Source organism: Triturus cristatus, chromosome 6 (assembly GCF_964204655.1).
Source record: "Triturus cristatus chromosome 6, aTriCri1.1, whole genome shotgun sequence".
Taxonomy (NCBI): Eukaryota; Metazoa; Chordata; class Amphibia; order Caudata; family Salamandridae; genus Triturus; species Triturus cristatus.
The window spans coordinates 98780312-98796008 of NC_140589.1; the positions used below are offsets into that span (position 1 = coordinate 98780312).

At 43.4% G+C, this 15697-nt stretch overlaps 14 non-coding genes across 14 annotated transcripts; all 14 read right to left on the reverse strand.

Moving 5' to 3' along the window:
- Nucleotides 1-191: 191 nt before the first annotated feature.
- TRNAL-AAG (transfer RNA leucine (anticodon AAG)) lies at nt 192-274 on the reverse strand. Its single transcript has one exon. It is a non-coding gene; the product is annotated as a tRNA-Leu (tRNA).
- A 186-nt stretch (nt 275-460) lies between these two features.
- TRNAL-CAG (transfer RNA leucine (anticodon CAG)) lies at nt 461-543 on the reverse strand. The gene has a single exon. It is a non-coding gene; the product is annotated as a tRNA-Leu (tRNA).
- Nucleotides 544-2282: 1739 nt separating this feature from the next.
- TRNAL-AAG (transfer RNA leucine (anticodon AAG)) lies at nt 2283-2365 on the reverse strand. Its single transcript has one exon. It is a non-coding gene; the product is annotated as a tRNA-Leu (tRNA).
- A 901-nt stretch (nt 2366-3266) lies between these two features.
- On the reverse strand, nt 3267-3349 carry TRNAL-UAG (transfer RNA leucine (anticodon UAG)). Its single transcript has one exon. It is a non-coding gene; the product is annotated as a tRNA-Leu (tRNA).
- A 1024-nt stretch (nt 3350-4373) lies between these two features.
- TRNAL-AAG (transfer RNA leucine (anticodon AAG)) lies at nt 4374-4456 on the reverse strand. Its single transcript has one exon. It is a non-coding gene; the product is annotated as a tRNA-Leu (tRNA).
- Nucleotides 4457-5357: 901 nt separating this feature from the next.
- Nucleotides 5358-5440, reverse strand: TRNAL-UAG (transfer RNA leucine (anticodon UAG)). Its single transcript has one exon. It is a non-coding gene; the product is annotated as a tRNA-Leu (tRNA).
- Nucleotides 5441-6464: 1024 nt separating this feature from the next.
- On the reverse strand, nt 6465-6547 carry TRNAL-AAG (transfer RNA leucine (anticodon AAG)). The gene has a single exon. It is a non-coding gene; the product is annotated as a tRNA-Leu (tRNA).
- A 186-nt stretch (nt 6548-6733) lies between these two features.
- Nucleotides 6734-6816, reverse strand: TRNAL-CAG (transfer RNA leucine (anticodon CAG)). The gene has a single exon. It is a non-coding gene; the product is annotated as a tRNA-Leu (tRNA).
- Nucleotides 6817-7448: 632 nt separating this feature from the next.
- TRNAL-UAG (transfer RNA leucine (anticodon UAG)) lies at nt 7449-7531 on the reverse strand. The gene has a single exon. It is a non-coding gene; the product is annotated as a tRNA-Leu (tRNA).
- A 1293-nt stretch (nt 7532-8824) lies between these two features.
- Nucleotides 8825-8907, reverse strand: TRNAL-CAG (transfer RNA leucine (anticodon CAG)). Its single transcript has one exon. It is a non-coding gene; the product is annotated as a tRNA-Leu (tRNA).
- A 2008-nt stretch (nt 8908-10915) lies between these two features.
- TRNAL-CAG (transfer RNA leucine (anticodon CAG)) lies at nt 10916-10998 on the reverse strand. Its single transcript has one exon. It is a non-coding gene; the product is annotated as a tRNA-Leu (tRNA).
- Nucleotides 10999-13006: 2008 nt separating this feature from the next.
- TRNAL-CAG (transfer RNA leucine (anticodon CAG)) lies at nt 13007-13089 on the reverse strand. The gene has a single exon. It is a non-coding gene; the product is annotated as a tRNA-Leu (tRNA).
- Nucleotides 13090-13721: 632 nt separating this feature from the next.
- Nucleotides 13722-13804, reverse strand: TRNAL-UAG (transfer RNA leucine (anticodon UAG)). Its single transcript has one exon. It is a non-coding gene; the product is annotated as a tRNA-Leu (tRNA).
- Nucleotides 13805-15097: 1293 nt separating this feature from the next.
- TRNAL-CAG (transfer RNA leucine (anticodon CAG)) lies at nt 15098-15180 on the reverse strand. The gene has a single exon. It is a non-coding gene; the product is annotated as a tRNA-Leu (tRNA).
- Between the last annotated feature and the right edge of the window lie 517 nt (nt 15181-15697).

The window sequence follows — 15697 nt, forward strand, 5'->3', positions numbered from 1 at the left end:
TTAAAGTACCCCACAAAAGAAATATAAATACCACGAGTGCTAGAAGAATATTACATTATCGTTAAAGATAGAATAGGGCAAATGCATTTGCAGTTGAAACTGAAGTTTGGTACTTATTCAGATATTATTTACATTGCCAATTTTTAGCTGAGATTCTAAAGGAACTGAGAGAGAAAATGTAATTCAAGTTTTGTCAGAAGTGGGATTCGAACCCACGCCTCCAGGAGAGACTGCGGCCTTAACGCAGCGCCTTAGACCACTCGGCCATCCTGACCCCGTGCTGCTTTTTCATCTAAAGGGTGAGAAAGATATGAGGAACCAAAAAATGCACAGAGCTTAGGCCAATAGTGGCTAGAGCACGAAAAAAACTCACTGCACTCTTCCAAGAAGACAATCCTATAAGCCACTGCGAGGGAAATGATCATATTTCTCAAGAAAAAAATTAGAGTAAATACAGGACTGTCAGAAGTGGGATTTGAACCCACGCCTCCAGAGGAGACTGCGACCTGAACGCAGCGCCTTAGACCACTCGGCCATCCTGACTTGCTTTCCCAGCAACTTCCAGAGGCCAGACAGCCATGCAGGTGAGGTACTGAAAAGGAATGCCCTCAATTTATTTATCCTATTATATGCACTTCCAACAGATCTTTGAACAATCTGTACAGAGCAGGACCTATGGAGAACTCTTTAGAACTTTGAGGCGAACAAAGAGAAAGTGCTATTCACCAGCCACTTGAACGGCTCAAAGCTGCTTTGAAATTGAGACAATAGCCACCTCTTGGCTGGCTAAAGCAATTTCAACAAGGGATCTCAAAGTCACAACATAGGGTGGAGTATGCAAATTTAAGCAGCCCCTGATCAAAGCCCTGAGGAAATTGCTGTAAGTGTGCTGGAGTCCAGTTGTCTACCAGATGAATGGCATTCTTCCAAATTTGCAGGGCCCGTCTGGCCAGGGCATACAAGAGCATGACTCTTCCAGATGACCTCTTACATGGGTCCTATGCTCATTTGGTAAGGATTGCGCTTTGTCAGCAAGACGTTATAAAACCTAAATATATGAGAAACTCCATCTCTCTTGACAAGAGGAGAACGGAATAACGTGCCAAGTGAAGACCAACAGATGCAACTTCCATCAGATGTTAACCTGATAAAGGAGATTAAATCTCCAAAAGGCATGGCAGAAGTGGGATTCGAACCCACGCCTCCAAAGGAGACTGTGGCCTAAACACAGCGCCTTAGACCTCTCGGCCATCCTGACAGTATAGGCTTTTAGTAAATGAATAAAAGTTACTCAGAAACGTCTACCTCCATGCAAGCCTGACATAATTTAAACCTTCAAACACAAGGTGCAACTTTATGCACAGGACAATAAACACAGAAGAACACATACGAAAGCACTTTATTTCACAGGTATACAGTTTTCATGCTTTTAGAACACCACATACCTCTCACCAGCTATTTAGGGTCCTGTATCCGACTCACAACATTTCCTTGCCTGCGACCTCTGTCTCTACACAAACAACTACAGCACAGGAAGTAGGAAGGAAATAGGTGGGGCAGTTTATGCAAATTTATGCTGCCAATGTGCCTTGCAGATTCATGCAGGATTTCTAGATCCTTGCTGGATACAAGAGAGTAGGCCTTGTTCCAGATAAACTATCCCTAGCAGGGAAAGTCTGAGCACAGGCACTCTTTTGCTCTTTAGCCCCTGGCCTGGGACTCACTCTCACTTGCTGAGGCGTGAAATTCTGCATACCAACTTTGCACAGAAGGTATGTTTGTGGTTGTTTGGGGATGGGTGGGAGGTCAAGAGCAGGGAAAAGCAGGTCTCCTTCACTACTAGACTACTCTTCTATGCCTCCCTGCCGTTCACTCACTCTGTCTTTGTTTCATTCTCTCCTTCCACAACACTCCTTCTCACTCACTCGCTCTATCACTTGTATTTTTGCCCTTGCTCTGCATTCTATAGTGGAAACATCTCTTGAATGAAGCATCTGAAAATGACGTGACATAAAATTTAAAACCTCCTTATTGGAAACCTAAAACATCACAAGACTTAATGTAACCCATTTCTTTCATAAAAAAGATTTTTAAAGTACCCCACAAAAGAAATATAAAACACCACGAGTGCTAGAAGAATATTACATTAACGTTAAAGATAGAATAGGGCAAACGCATTTGCAGTTGAAACTGAAGTTTGGTACTTATTCAGATATTATTTACATTGCCAATTTTTAGCTGAGATTCTAAAGGAACTGAGAGAGAAAATGGAATTCAAGTTTTGTCAGAAGTGGGATTCGAACCCACGCCTCCAGGAGAGACTGCGGCCTTAACGCAGCGCCTTAGACCACTCGGCCATCCTGATCCCATGCTGCTTTTTCATCTAAAGGGTGAGAAAGATATTAGGAACCACAAAATGCACAGAGCTTAGGCCAATAGTGGCTAGAGCAAGAAAAAAACTCACTGCACTCTTCCAAGAAGACAATCCTATAAGCCACTGCGAGGGAAATGATCATATTTCTCAAGAAAAAAATTAGAGTAAACACAGGACTGTCAGAAGTGGGATTTGATCCCATGCCTCCAGAGGAGACTGCGACCTGAACGCAGCGCCTTAGACCACTCGGCCATCCTGACTTGCTTTCCCAGCATCTTCCAGAGGCCAGACAGCCATGCAGGTGAGGTACTGAAAAGGAATGCCCTCAATTTATTTATCCTATTATATGCACTTCCAACAGATCTTTGAACAATCTGTACAGAGCAGGACCTATGGAGAACTCTTTAGAACTTTGAGGCGAATAAAGAGAAAGTGCTATTCACCAGCCACTTGAACGGCTCAAAGCTGCTTTGAAATTGAGACAATAGCCACCTCTTGGCTGGCTAAAGCAATTTCAAAAAGGGATCTCAAAGTCACAACATAGGGTGGAGTATGCAAATTTAAGCAGCCCCTGATCAAAGCCCTAAGGAAATTGCTGTAAGTGTGCTGGAGTCCAGTTGTCTACCAGATGCATGGCATTCTTCCAAATTTGCAGGGCCCGTCTGGCCAGGGCATACAAGAGCATGACTCTTCCAGATGACCTCTTACATGGGTCCTATGCTCATTTGGTAAGGATTGCGCTTTGTCAGCAAGACGTTATAGAACCTAAATATATGAGAAACCCCATCTCTCTTGACAAGAGGAGAACGGAATAACGTGCCAGGTGAAGACCAACAGATGCAACTTCCATCAGATGTTAACCTGATAAAGGAGATTAAATCTCCAAAAGGCATGTCAGAAGTGGGATTCGAACCCACGCCTCCAAAGGAGACTGTGGCCTAAACACAGCACCTTAGACCTCTCGGCCATCCTGACAGTATAGGCTTTTAATAAATGAATAAAAGTTACTCAGAAACGTCTACCTCCATGCAAGCCTGACATAATTTAAACCTTCAAACACAAGGTGCAACTTTATGCACAGGACAATAAACACAGAAGAACACATACGAAAGCACTTTATTTCACAGGTATACAGTTTTCATGCTTTTAGAACACCACATACCTCTCACCAGCTATTTAGGGTCCTGTATCCGACTCACAACATTTCCTTGCCTGCGACCTCTGTCTCTACACAAACAACTACAGCACAGGAAGTAGGAAGGAAATAGGTGGGGCAGTTTATGCAAATTTATGCTGCCAATGTGCCTTGCAGATTCATGCAGGATTTCTAGATCCTTGCTGGATACAAGAGAGTAGGCCTTGTTCCAGATAAACTATCCCTAGCAGGGAAAGTCTGAGCACAGGCACTCTTTTGCTCTTTAGCCCCTGGCCTGGGACTCACTCTCACTTGCTGAGGCGTGAAATTCTGCATACCAACTTTGCACAGAAGGTATGTTTGTGGTTGTTTGGGGATGGGTGGGAGGTCAAGAGCAGGGAAAAGCAGGTCTCCTTCACTACTAGACTACTCTTCTATGCCTCCCTGCCGTTCACTCACTCTGTCTTTGTTTCATTCTCTCCTTCCACAACACTCCTTCTCACTCACTCGCTCTATCACTTGTATTTTTGCCCTTGCTCTGCATTCTATAGTGGAAACATCTCTTGAATGAAGCATCTGAAAATGACGTGACATAAAATTTAAAACCTCCTTATTGGAAACCTAAAACATCACAAGACTTAATGTAACCCATTTCTTTCATAAAAAAGATTTTTAAAGTACCCCACAAAAGAAATATAAAACACCACGAGTGCTAGAAGAATATTACATTAACGTTAAAGATAGAATAGGGCAAATGCATTTGCAGTTGAAACTGAAGTTTGGTACTTATTCAGATATTATTTACATTGCCAATTTTTAGCTGAGATTCTAAAGGAACTGAGAGAGAAAATGGAATTCAAGTTTTGTCAGAAGTGGGATTCGAACCCACGCCTCCAGGAGAGACTGCGGCCTTAACGCAGCGCCTTAGACCACTCGGCCATCCTGATCCCATGCTGCTTTTTCATCTAAAGGGTGAGAAAGATATTAGGAACCACAAAATGCACAGAGCTTAGGCCAATAGTGGCTAGAGCAAGAAAAAAACTCACTGCACTCTTCCAAGAAGACAATCCTATAAGCCACTGCGAGGGAAATGATCATATTTCTCAAGAAAAAAATTAGAGTAAACACAGGACTGTCAGAAGTGGGATTTGATCCCATGCCTCCAGAGGAGACTGCGACCTGAACGCAGCGCCTTAGACCACTCGGCCATCCTGACTTGCTTTCCCAGCATCTTCCAGAGGCCAGACAGCCATGCAGGTGAGGTACTGAAAAGGAATGCCCTCAATTTATTTATCCTATTATATGCACTTCCAACAGATCTTTGAACAATCTGTACAGAGCAGGACCTATGGAGAACTCTTTAGAACTTTGAGGCGAATAAAGAGAAAGTGCTATTCACCAGCCACTTGAACGGCTCAAAGCTGCTTTGAAATTGAGACAATAGCCACCTCTTGGCTGGCTAAAGCAATTTCAAAAAGGGATCTCAAAGTCACAACATAGGGTGGAGTATGCAAATTTAAGCAGCCCCTGATCAAAGCCCTAAGGAAATTGCTGTAAGTGTGCTGGAGTCCAGTTGTCTACCAGATGCATGGCATTCTTCCAAATTTGCAGGGCCCGTCTGGCCAGGGCATACAAGAGCATGACTCTTCCAGATGACCTCTTACATGGGTCCTATGCTCATTTGGTAAGGATTGCGCTTTGTCAGCAAGACGTTATAGAACCTAAATATATGAGAAACCCCATCTCTCTTGACAAGAGGAGAACGGAATAACGTGCCAGGTGAAGACCAACAGATGCAACTTCCATCAGATGTTAACCTGATAAAGGAGATTAAATCTCCAAAAGGCATGTCAGAAGTGGGATTCGAACCCACGCCTCCAAAGGAGACTGTGGCCTAAACACAGCACCTTAGACCTCTCGGCCATCCTGACAGTATAGGCTTTTAATAAATGAATAAAAGTTACTCAGAAACGTCTACCTCCATGCAAGCCTGACATAATTTAAACCTTCAAACACAAGGTGCAACTTTATGCACAGGACAATAAACACAGAAGAACACATACGAAAGCACTTTATTTCACAGGTATACAGTTTTCATGCTTTTAGAACACCACATACCTCTCACCAGCTATTTAGGGTCCTGTATCCGACTCACAACATTTCCTTGCCTGCGACCTCTGTCTCTACACAAACAACTACAGCACAGGAAGTAGGAAGGAAATAGGTGGGGCAGTTTATGCAAATTTATGCTGCCAATGTGCCTTGCAGATTCATGCAGGATTTCTAGATCCTTGCTGGATACAAGAGAGTAGGCCTTGTTCCAGATAAACTATCCCTAGCAGGGAAAGTCTGAGCACAGGCACTCTTTTGCTCTTTAGCCCCTGGCCTGGGACTCACTCTCACTTGCTGAGGCGTGAAATTCTGCATACCAACTTTGCACAGAAGGTATGTTTGTGGTTGTTTGGGGATGGGTGGGAGGTCAAGAGCAGGGAAAAGCAGGTCTCCTTCACTACTAGACTACTCTTCTATGCCTCCCTGCCGTTCACTCACTCTGTCTTTGTTTCATTCTCTCCTTCCACAACACTCCTTCTCACTCACTCGCTCTATCACTTGTATTTTTGCCCTTGCTCTGCATTCTATAGTGGAAACATCTCTTGAATGAAGCATCTGAAAATGACGTGACATAAAATTTAAAACCTCCTTATTGGAAACCTAAAACATCACAAGACTTAATGTAACCCATTTCTTTCATAAAAAAGATTTTTAAAGTACCCCACAAAAGAAATATAAAACACCACGAGTGCTAGAAGAATATTACATTAACGTTAAAGATAGAATAGGGCAAATGCATTTGCAGTTGAAACTGAAGTTTGGTACTTATTCAGATATTATTTACATTGCCAATTTTTAGCTGAGATTCTAAAGGAACTGAGAGAGAAAATGGAATTCAAGTTTTGTCAGAAGTGGGATTCGAACCCACGCCTCCAGGAGAGACTGCGGCCTTAACGCAGCGCCTTAGACCACTCGGCCATCCTGATCCCATGCTGCTTTTTCATCTAAAGGGTGAGAAAGATATTAGGAACCACAAAATGCACAGAGCTTAGGCCAATAGTGGCTAGAGCAAGAAAAAAACTCACTGCACTCTTCCAAGAAGACAATCCTATAAGCCACTGCGAGGGAAATGATCATATTTCTCAAGAAAAAAATTAGAGTAAACACAGGACTGTCAGAAGTGGGATTTGATCCCACGCCTCCAGAGGAGACTGCGACCTGAACGCAGCGCCTTAGACCACTCGGCCATCCTGACTTGCTTTCCCAGCATCTTCCAGAGGCCAGACAGCCATGCAGGTGAGGTACTGAAAAGGAATGCCCTCAATTTATTTATCCTATTATATGCACTTCCAACAGATCTTTGAACAATCTGTACAGAGCAGGACCTATGGAGAACTCTTTAGAACTTTGAGGCGAACAAAGAGAAAGTGCTATTCACCAGCCACTTGAACGGCTCAAAGCTGCTTTGAAATTGAGACAATAGCCACCTCTTGGCTGGCTAAAGCAATTTCAAAAAGGGATCTCAAAGTCACAACATAGGGTGGAGTATGCAAATTTAAGCAGCCCCTGATCAAAGCCCTAAGGAAATTGCTGTAAGTGTGCTGGAGTCCAGTTGTCTACCAGATGCATGGCATTCTTCCAAATTTGCAGGGCCCGTCTGGCCAGGGCATACAATAGCATGACTCTTCCAGATGACCTCTTACATGGGTCCTATGCTCATTTGGTAAGGATTGCGCTTTGTCAGCAAGACGTTATAGAACCTAAATATATGAGAAACCCCATCTCTCTTGACAAGAGGAGAACGGAATAACGTGCCAGGTGAAGACCAACAGATGCAACTTCCATCAGATGTTAACCTGATAAAGGAGATTAAATCTCCAAAAGGCATGTCAGAAGTGGGATTCGAACCCACGCCTCCAAAGGAGACTGTGGCCTAAACACAGCACCTTAGACCTCTCGGCCATCCTGACAGTACAGGCTTTTAAGAAATGAATAAAAGTTACTCAGAAACGTCTACCTCCATGCAAGCCTGAAATAATTTAAACCTTCAAACACAAGGTGCAACTTTATGCACAGGACAATAAACACAGAAGAACACATACGAAAGCACTTTATTTCACAGGTATACAGTTTTCATGCTTTTAGAACACCACATACCTCTCACCAGCTATTTAGGGTCCTGTATCCGACTCACAACATTTCCTTGCCTGCGACCTCTCTCTCTACACAAACAACTACAGCACAGGAAGTAGGAAGGCAATAGGTGGGGCAGTTTATGCAAATTTATGCTGCCAATGTGCCTTGCAGATTCATGCAGGATTTCTAGATCCTTGCTGGATACAAGAGAGAAGGACTTGTTCCAGATAAACTATCCCTAGCAGGGAAAGTCTGAGCACAGGCACTCTTTTGCTCTTTAGCCCCTGGCCTGGGACTCACCCTCACTTGCTGAGGCGTGAAATTCTGCATACCAACTTTGCACAGAAGGTATGTTTGTGGTTCTTTGGGGATGGGTGGGAGGTCAAGAGCAGGGAAAAGCAGGTCTCCTTCACTACTAGACTCCTCTTCTATACCTCCCTGCCATTCACTCACTCTGTCTTTGTTTCATTCTCTCCTTCCACAACACTCCTTTTCACTCACTCGCTCTATCACTTGTATTTTTGCCCTTGCTCTGCATTCTATAGTGGAAACATCTCTTGAATGAAGCATCTGAAGATGACGTGACATAAAATTTAAAACCTCCTTATTGGAAACCTAAAACATCACAAGACTTAATGTAACCCATTTCTTTCATAAAAAAGATTTTTAAAGTACCCCACAAAAGAAATATAAAACACCACGAGTGCTAGAAGAATATTACATTAACGTTAAAGATAGAATAGGGCAAATGCATTTGCAGTTGAAACTGAAGTTTGGTACTTATTCAGATATTATTTACATTGCCAATTTTTAGCTGAGATTCTAAAAGAACTGAGAGAGAAAATGGAATTCAAGTTTTGTCAGAAGTGGGATTCGATCCCACGCCTCCAGGAGAGACTGCGGCCTTAACGCAGCGCCTTAGACCACTCAGCCATCCTGACCCCATGCTGCTTTTTCATCTAAAGGGTCAGAAAGATAGTAGGAACCAAAAAATGCACAGAGCTTAGGCCAATAGTGGCTAGAGCAAGAAAAAAACTCACTGCACTCTTCCAAGAAGACAATCCTATAAGCCACTGCGAGGGAAATGATCATATTTCTCAAGACAAAAAGTAGAGTAAACACAGGACTGTCAGAAGTGGGATTTGAACCCACACCTCCAGAGGAGACTGCGACCTGAACGCAGCGCCTTAGACCACTCGGCCATCCTGACTTGCTTTCCCAGCATCTTCCAGAGGCCAGACAGCCATGCAGGTGAGGTACTGAAAAGGAATGCCCTCAATTTATTTATCCTATTATATGCACTTCCAACAGATCTTTGAACAATCTGTACAGAGCAGGACCTATGGAGAACTCTTTAGAACTTTGAGGCGAACAAAGAGAAAGTGCTATTCACCAGCCACTTGAACGGCTCAAAGCTGCTTTGAAATTGAGACAATAGCCACCTCTTGGCTGGCTAAAGCAATTTCAACAAGGGATCTCAAAGTCACAACATAGGGTGGAGTATGCAAATTTAAGCAGCCCCTGATCAAAGCCCTGAGGAAATTGCTGTAAGTGTGCTGGAGTCCAGTTGTCTACCAGATGAATGGCATTCTTCCAAATTTGCAGGGCCCGTCTGGCCAGGGCATACAAGAGCATGACTCTTCCAGATGACCTCTTACATGGGTCCTATGCTCATTTGGTAAGGATTGCGCTTTGTCAGCAAGACGTTATAGAACCTAAATATATGAGAAACTCCATCTCTCTTGACAAGAGGAGAACGGAATAACGTGCCAAGTGAAGACCAACAGATGCAACTTCCATCAGATGTTAACCTGATAAAGGAGATTAAATCTCCAAAAGGCATGTCAGAAGTGGGATTCAAACCCACGCCTCCAAAGGAGACTGTGGCCTAAACACAGAGCCTTAGACCTCTCGGCCATCCTGACAGTATAAGCTTTTAAGAAATGAATAAAAGTTACTCAGAAACGTCTACCTCCATGCAAGCCTGACATAATTTAAACCTTCAAACACAAGGTGCAACTTTATGCACAGGACAATAAACACAAAAGAACACATACGAAAGCACTTTATTTCACAGGTATACAGTTTTCATGCTTTTAGAACACCACATACCTCTCACCAGCTATTTAGGGTCCTGTATCCGACTCACAACATTTCCTTGCCTGCGACCTCTCTCTCTACACAAACAACTACAGCACAGGAAGTAGGAAGGCAATAGGTGGGGCAGTTTATGCAAATTTATGCTGCCAATGTGCCTTGCAGATTCATGCAGGATTTCTAGATCCTTGCTGGATACAAGAGAGTAGGCCTTGTTCCAGATAAACTATCCCTAGCAGGGAAAGTCTGAGCACAGGCACTCTTTTGCTCTTTAGCCCCTGGCCTGGGACTCACTCTCACTTGCTGAGGCGTGAAATTCTGCATACCAACTTTGCACAGAAGGTATGTTTGTGGTTGTTTGGGGATGGGTGGGAGGTCAAGAGCAGGGAAAAGCAGGTCTCCTTCACTACTAGACTACTCTTCTATGCCTCCCTGCCGTTCACTCACTCTGTCTTTGTTTCATTCTCTCCTTCCACAACACTCCTTCTCACTCACTCGCTCTATCACTTGTATTTTTGCCCTTGCTCTGCATTCTATAGTGGAAACATCCCTTGAATGAAGCATCTGAAAATGACGTGACATAAAATTTAAAACCTCCTTATTGGAAACCTAAAACATCACAAGACTTAATGTAACCCATTTCTTTCATAAAAAAGATTTTTAAAGTACCCCACAAAAGAAATATAAAACACCACGAGTGCTAGAAGAATATTACATTAACGTTAAAGATAGAATAGGGCAAATGCATTTGCAGTTGAAACTGAAGTTTGGTACTTATTCAGATATTATTTACATTGCCAATTTTTAGCTGAGATTCTAAAGGAACTGAGAGAGAAAATGGAATTCAAGTTTTGTCAGAAGTGGTATTCGAACCCACGCCTCCAGGAGAGACTGTGGCCTTAACGCAGCGCCTTAGACCACTCGGCCATCCTGACCCCATGCTGCTTTTTCATCTAAAGGGTGAGAAAGATATTAGGAACCAAAAAATGCACAGAGCTTAGGCCAATAGTGGCTAGAGCAAGAAAAAAACTCACTGCACTCTTCCAAGAAGACAATCCTATAAGCCACTGCGAGGGAAATGATCATATTTCTCAAGAAAAAAATTAGAGTAAACACAGGACTGTCAGAAGTGGGATTTGAACCCACGCCTCCAGAGGAGACTGCGACCTGAACGCAGCGCCTTAGACCACTCGGCCATCCTGACTTGCTTTCCCAGCATCTTCCAGAGGCCAGACAGCCATGCAGGTGAGGTACTGAAAAGGAATGCCCTCAATTTATTTATCCTATTATATGCACTTCCAACAGATCTTTGAACAATCTGTACAGAGCAGGACCTATGGAGAACTCTTTAGAACTTTGAGGCGAACAAAGAGAAAGTGCTATTCACCAGCCACTTGAACGGCTCAAAGCTGCTTTGAAATTGAGACAATAGCCACCTCTTGGCTGGCTAAAGCAATTTCAAAAAGGGATCTCAAAGTCACAACATAGGGTGGAGTATGCAAATTTAAGCAGCCCCTGATCAAAGCCCTAAGGAAATTGCTGTAAGTGTGCTGGAGTCCAGTTGTCTACCTGATGCATGGCATTCTTCCAAATTTGCAGGGCCCGACTGGCCAGGGCATACAAGAGCATGACTCTTCCAGATGACCTCTTACATGGGTCCTATGCTCATTTGGTAAGGATTGCGCTTTGTCAGCAAGACGTTATAGAACCTAAATATATGAGAAACCCCATCTCTCTTGACAAGAGGAGAACGGAATAACGTGCCAGGTGAAGACCAACAGATGCAACTTCCATCAGATGTTAACCTGATAAAGGAGATTAAATCTCCAAAAGGCATGTCAGAAGTGGGATTCGAACCCGCGCCTCCAAAGGAGACTGTGGCCTAAACACAGCACCTTAGACCTCTCGGCCATCCTGACAGTACAGGCCTTTAAGAAATGAATAAAAGTTACTCAGAAACGTCTACCTCCATGCAAGCCTGAAATAATTTAAACCTTCAAACACAAGGTGCAACTTTATGCACAGGACAATAAACACAGAAGAACACATACGAAAGCACTTTATTTCACAGGTATACAGTTTTCATGCTTTTAGAACACCACATACCTCTCACCAGCTATTTAGGGTCCTGTATCCGACTCACAACATTTCCTTGCCTGCGACCTCTCTCTCTACACAAACAACTACAGCACAGGAAGTAGGAAGGCAATAGGTGGGGCAGTTTATGCAAATTTATGCTGCCAATGTGCCTTGCAGATTCATGCAGGATTTCTAGATCCTTGCTGGATACAAGAGAGAAGGACTTGTTCCAGATAAACTATCCCTAGCAGGGAAAGTCTGAGCACAGGCACTCTTTTGCTCTTTAGCCCCTGGCCTGGGACTCACCCTCACTTGCTGAGGCGTGAAATTCTGCATACCAACTTTGCACAGAAGGTATGTTTGTGGTTGTTTGGGGATGGGTGGGAGGTCAAGAGCAGGGAAAAGCAGGTCTCCTTCACTACTAGACTCCTCTTCTATACCTCCCTGCCATTCACTCACTCTGTCTTTGTTTCATTCTCTCCTTCCACAACACTCCTTTTCACTCACTCGCTCTATCACTTGTATTTTTGCCCTTGCTCTGCATTCTATATTGGAAACATCTCTTGAATGAAGCATCTGAAGATGACGTGACATAAAATTTAAAACCTCCTTATTGGAAACCTAAAACATCACAAGACTTAATGTAACCCATTTCTTTCATAAAAAAGATTTTTAAAGTACCCCACAAAAGAAATATAAAACACCACGAGTGCTAGAAGAATATTACAATAACGTTAAAGATAGAATAGGGCAAATGCATTTGCAGTTGAAACTGAAGTTTGGTACTTATTCAGATATTATTTACATTGCCAATTTTTAGCTGAGATTCTAAAAGAACTGAGAGAGAAAATGGAATTCAAGTTTTGTCAGAAGTGGGATTCGAACCCACGCCTCCAGGAGAGACTGCGGCCTTAACGCAGCGCCTTAGACCACCCAGCCATCCTGACCCCATGCTGCTTTTTCATCTAAAGGGTGAGAAAGATATTAGGAACCAACAAATGCACAGAGCTTAGGCCAATAGTGGCTAGAGCAAGAAAAAAACTCACTGCACTCTTCCAAGAAGACAATCCTATAAGCCACTGCGAGGGAAATGATCATATTTCTCAAGACAAAAAGTAGAGTAAACACAGGACTGTCAGAAGTGGGATTTGAACCCACACCTCCAGAGGAGACTGCGACCTGAACGCAGCGCCTTAGACCACTCGGCCATCCTGACTTGCTTTCCCAGCATCTTCCAGAGGCCAGACAGCCATGCAGGTGAGGTACTGAAAAGGAATGCCCTCCATTTATTTATCCTATTATATGCACTTCCAACAGATCTTTGAACAATCTGTACAGAGCAGGACTTATGGAGAACTCTTTAGAACTTTGAGGCGAACAAAGAGAAAGTGCTATTCACCAGCCACTTGAACGGCTCAAAGCTGCTTTGAAATTGAGACAATAGCCACCTCTTGGCTGGCTAAAGCAATTTCAACAAGGGATCTCAAAGTCACAACATAGGGTGGAGTATGCAAATTTAAGCAGCCCCTGATCAAAGCCCTGAGGAGATTGCTGTAAGTGTGCTGGAGTCCAGTTGTCTACCAGATGAATGGCATTCTTCCAAATTTGCAGGGCCCGTCTGGCCAGGGCATACAAGAGCATGACTCTTCCAGATGACCTCTTACATGGGTCCTATGCTCATTTGGTAAGGATTGCGCTTTGTCAGCAAGACGTTATAGAACCTAAATATATGAGAAACCCCATCTCTCTTGACAAGAGGAGAACGGAATAACGTGCCAGGTGAAGACCAACAGATGCAACTTCCATCAGATGTTAACCTGATAAAGGAGATTAAATCTCCAAAAGGCATGTCAGAAGTGGGATTCGAACCCACGCCTCCAAAGGAGACTGTGGCCTAAACACAGCACCTTAGACCTCTCGGCCATCCTGACAGTACAGGCTTTTAAGAAATGAATAAAAGTTACTCAGAAACGTCTACCTCCATGCAAGCCTGAAATAATTTAAACCTTCAAACACAAGGTGCAACTTTATGCACAGGACAATAAACACAGAAGAACACATACGAAAGCACTTTATTTCACAGGTATACAGTTTTCATGCTTTTAGAACACCACATACCTCTCACCAGCTATTTAGGGTCCTGTATCCGACTCACAACATTTCCTTGCCTGCGACCTCTCTCTCTACACAAACAACTACAGCACAGGAAGTAGGAAGGCAATAGGTGGGGCAGTTTATGCAAATTTATGCTGCCAATGTGCCTTGCAGATTCATGCAGGATTTCTAGATCCTTGCTGGATACAAGAGAGAAGGACTTGTTCCAGATAAACTATCCCTAGCAGGGAAAGTCTGAGCACAGGCACTCTTTTGCTCTTTAGCCCCTGGCCTGGGACTCACCCTCACTTGCTGAGGCGTGAAATTCTGCATACCAACTTTGCACAGAAGGTATGTTTGTGGTTGTTTGGGGATGGGTGGGAGGTCAAGAGCAGGGAAAAGCAGGTCTCCTTCACTACTAGACTCCTCTTCTATACCTCCCTGCCATTCACTCACTCTGTCTTTGTTTCATTCTCTCCTTCCACAACACTCCTTTTCACTCACTCGCTCTATCACTTGTATTTTTGCCCTTGCTCTGCATTCTATAGTGGAAACATCTCTTGAATGAAGCATCTGAAGATGACGTGACATAAAATTTAAAACCTCCTTATTGGAAACCTAAAACATCACAAGACTTAATGTAACCCATTTCTTTCATAAAAAAGATTTTTAAAGTACCCCACAAAAGAAATATAAAACACCACGAGTGCTAGAAGAATATTACATTAACGTTAAAGATAGAATAGGGCAAATGCATTTGCAGTTGAAACTGAAGTTTTGTACTTATTCAGATATTATTTACATTGCCAATTTTTAGCTGAGATTCTAAAAGAACTGAGAGAGAAAATGGAATTCAAGTTTTGTCAGAAGTGGGATTCGAACCCACGCCTCCAGGAGAGACTGCGGCCTTAACGCAGCGCCTTAGACCACCCAGCCATCCTGACCCCATGCTGCTTTTTCATCTAAAGGGTGAGAAAGATATTAGGAACCAAAAAATGCACAGAGCTTAGGCCAATAGTGGCTAGAGCAAGAAAAAAACTCACTGCACTCTTCCAAGAAGACAATCCTATAAGCCACTGCGAGGGAAATGATCATATTTCTCAAGACAAAAAGTAGAGTAAACACAGGACTGTCAGAAGTGGGATTTGAACCCACACCTCCAGAGGAGACTGCGACCTGAACGCAGCGCCTTAGACCACTCGGCCATCCTGACTTGCTTTCCCAGCATCTTCCAGAGGCCAGACAGCCATGCAGGTGAGGTACTGAAAAGGAATGCCCTCAATTTATTTATCCTATTATATGCACTTCCAACAGATCTTTGAACAATCTGTACAGAGCAGGACTTATGGAGAACTCTTTAGAACTTTGAGGCGAACAAAGAGAAAGTGCTATTCACCAGCCACTTGAAAGGCTCAAAGCTGCTTTGAAATTGAGACAATAGCCACCTCTTGGCTGGCTAAAGCAATTTCAACAAGGGATCTCAAAGTCACAACATAGGGTGGAGTATGCAAATTTAAGCAGCCCCTGATCAAAGCCCTGAGGAAATTGCTGTAAGTGTGCTGGAGTCCAGTTGTCTACCAGATGAATGGCATTCTTCCAAATTTGCAGGGCCCATCTGGCCAGGGCATACAAGAGCATGACTCTTCCAGATGACCTCTTACATGGGTCCTATGCTCATTTGGTAAGGATTGCGCTTTGTCAGCAAGACGTTATAGAACCTAAATATATGA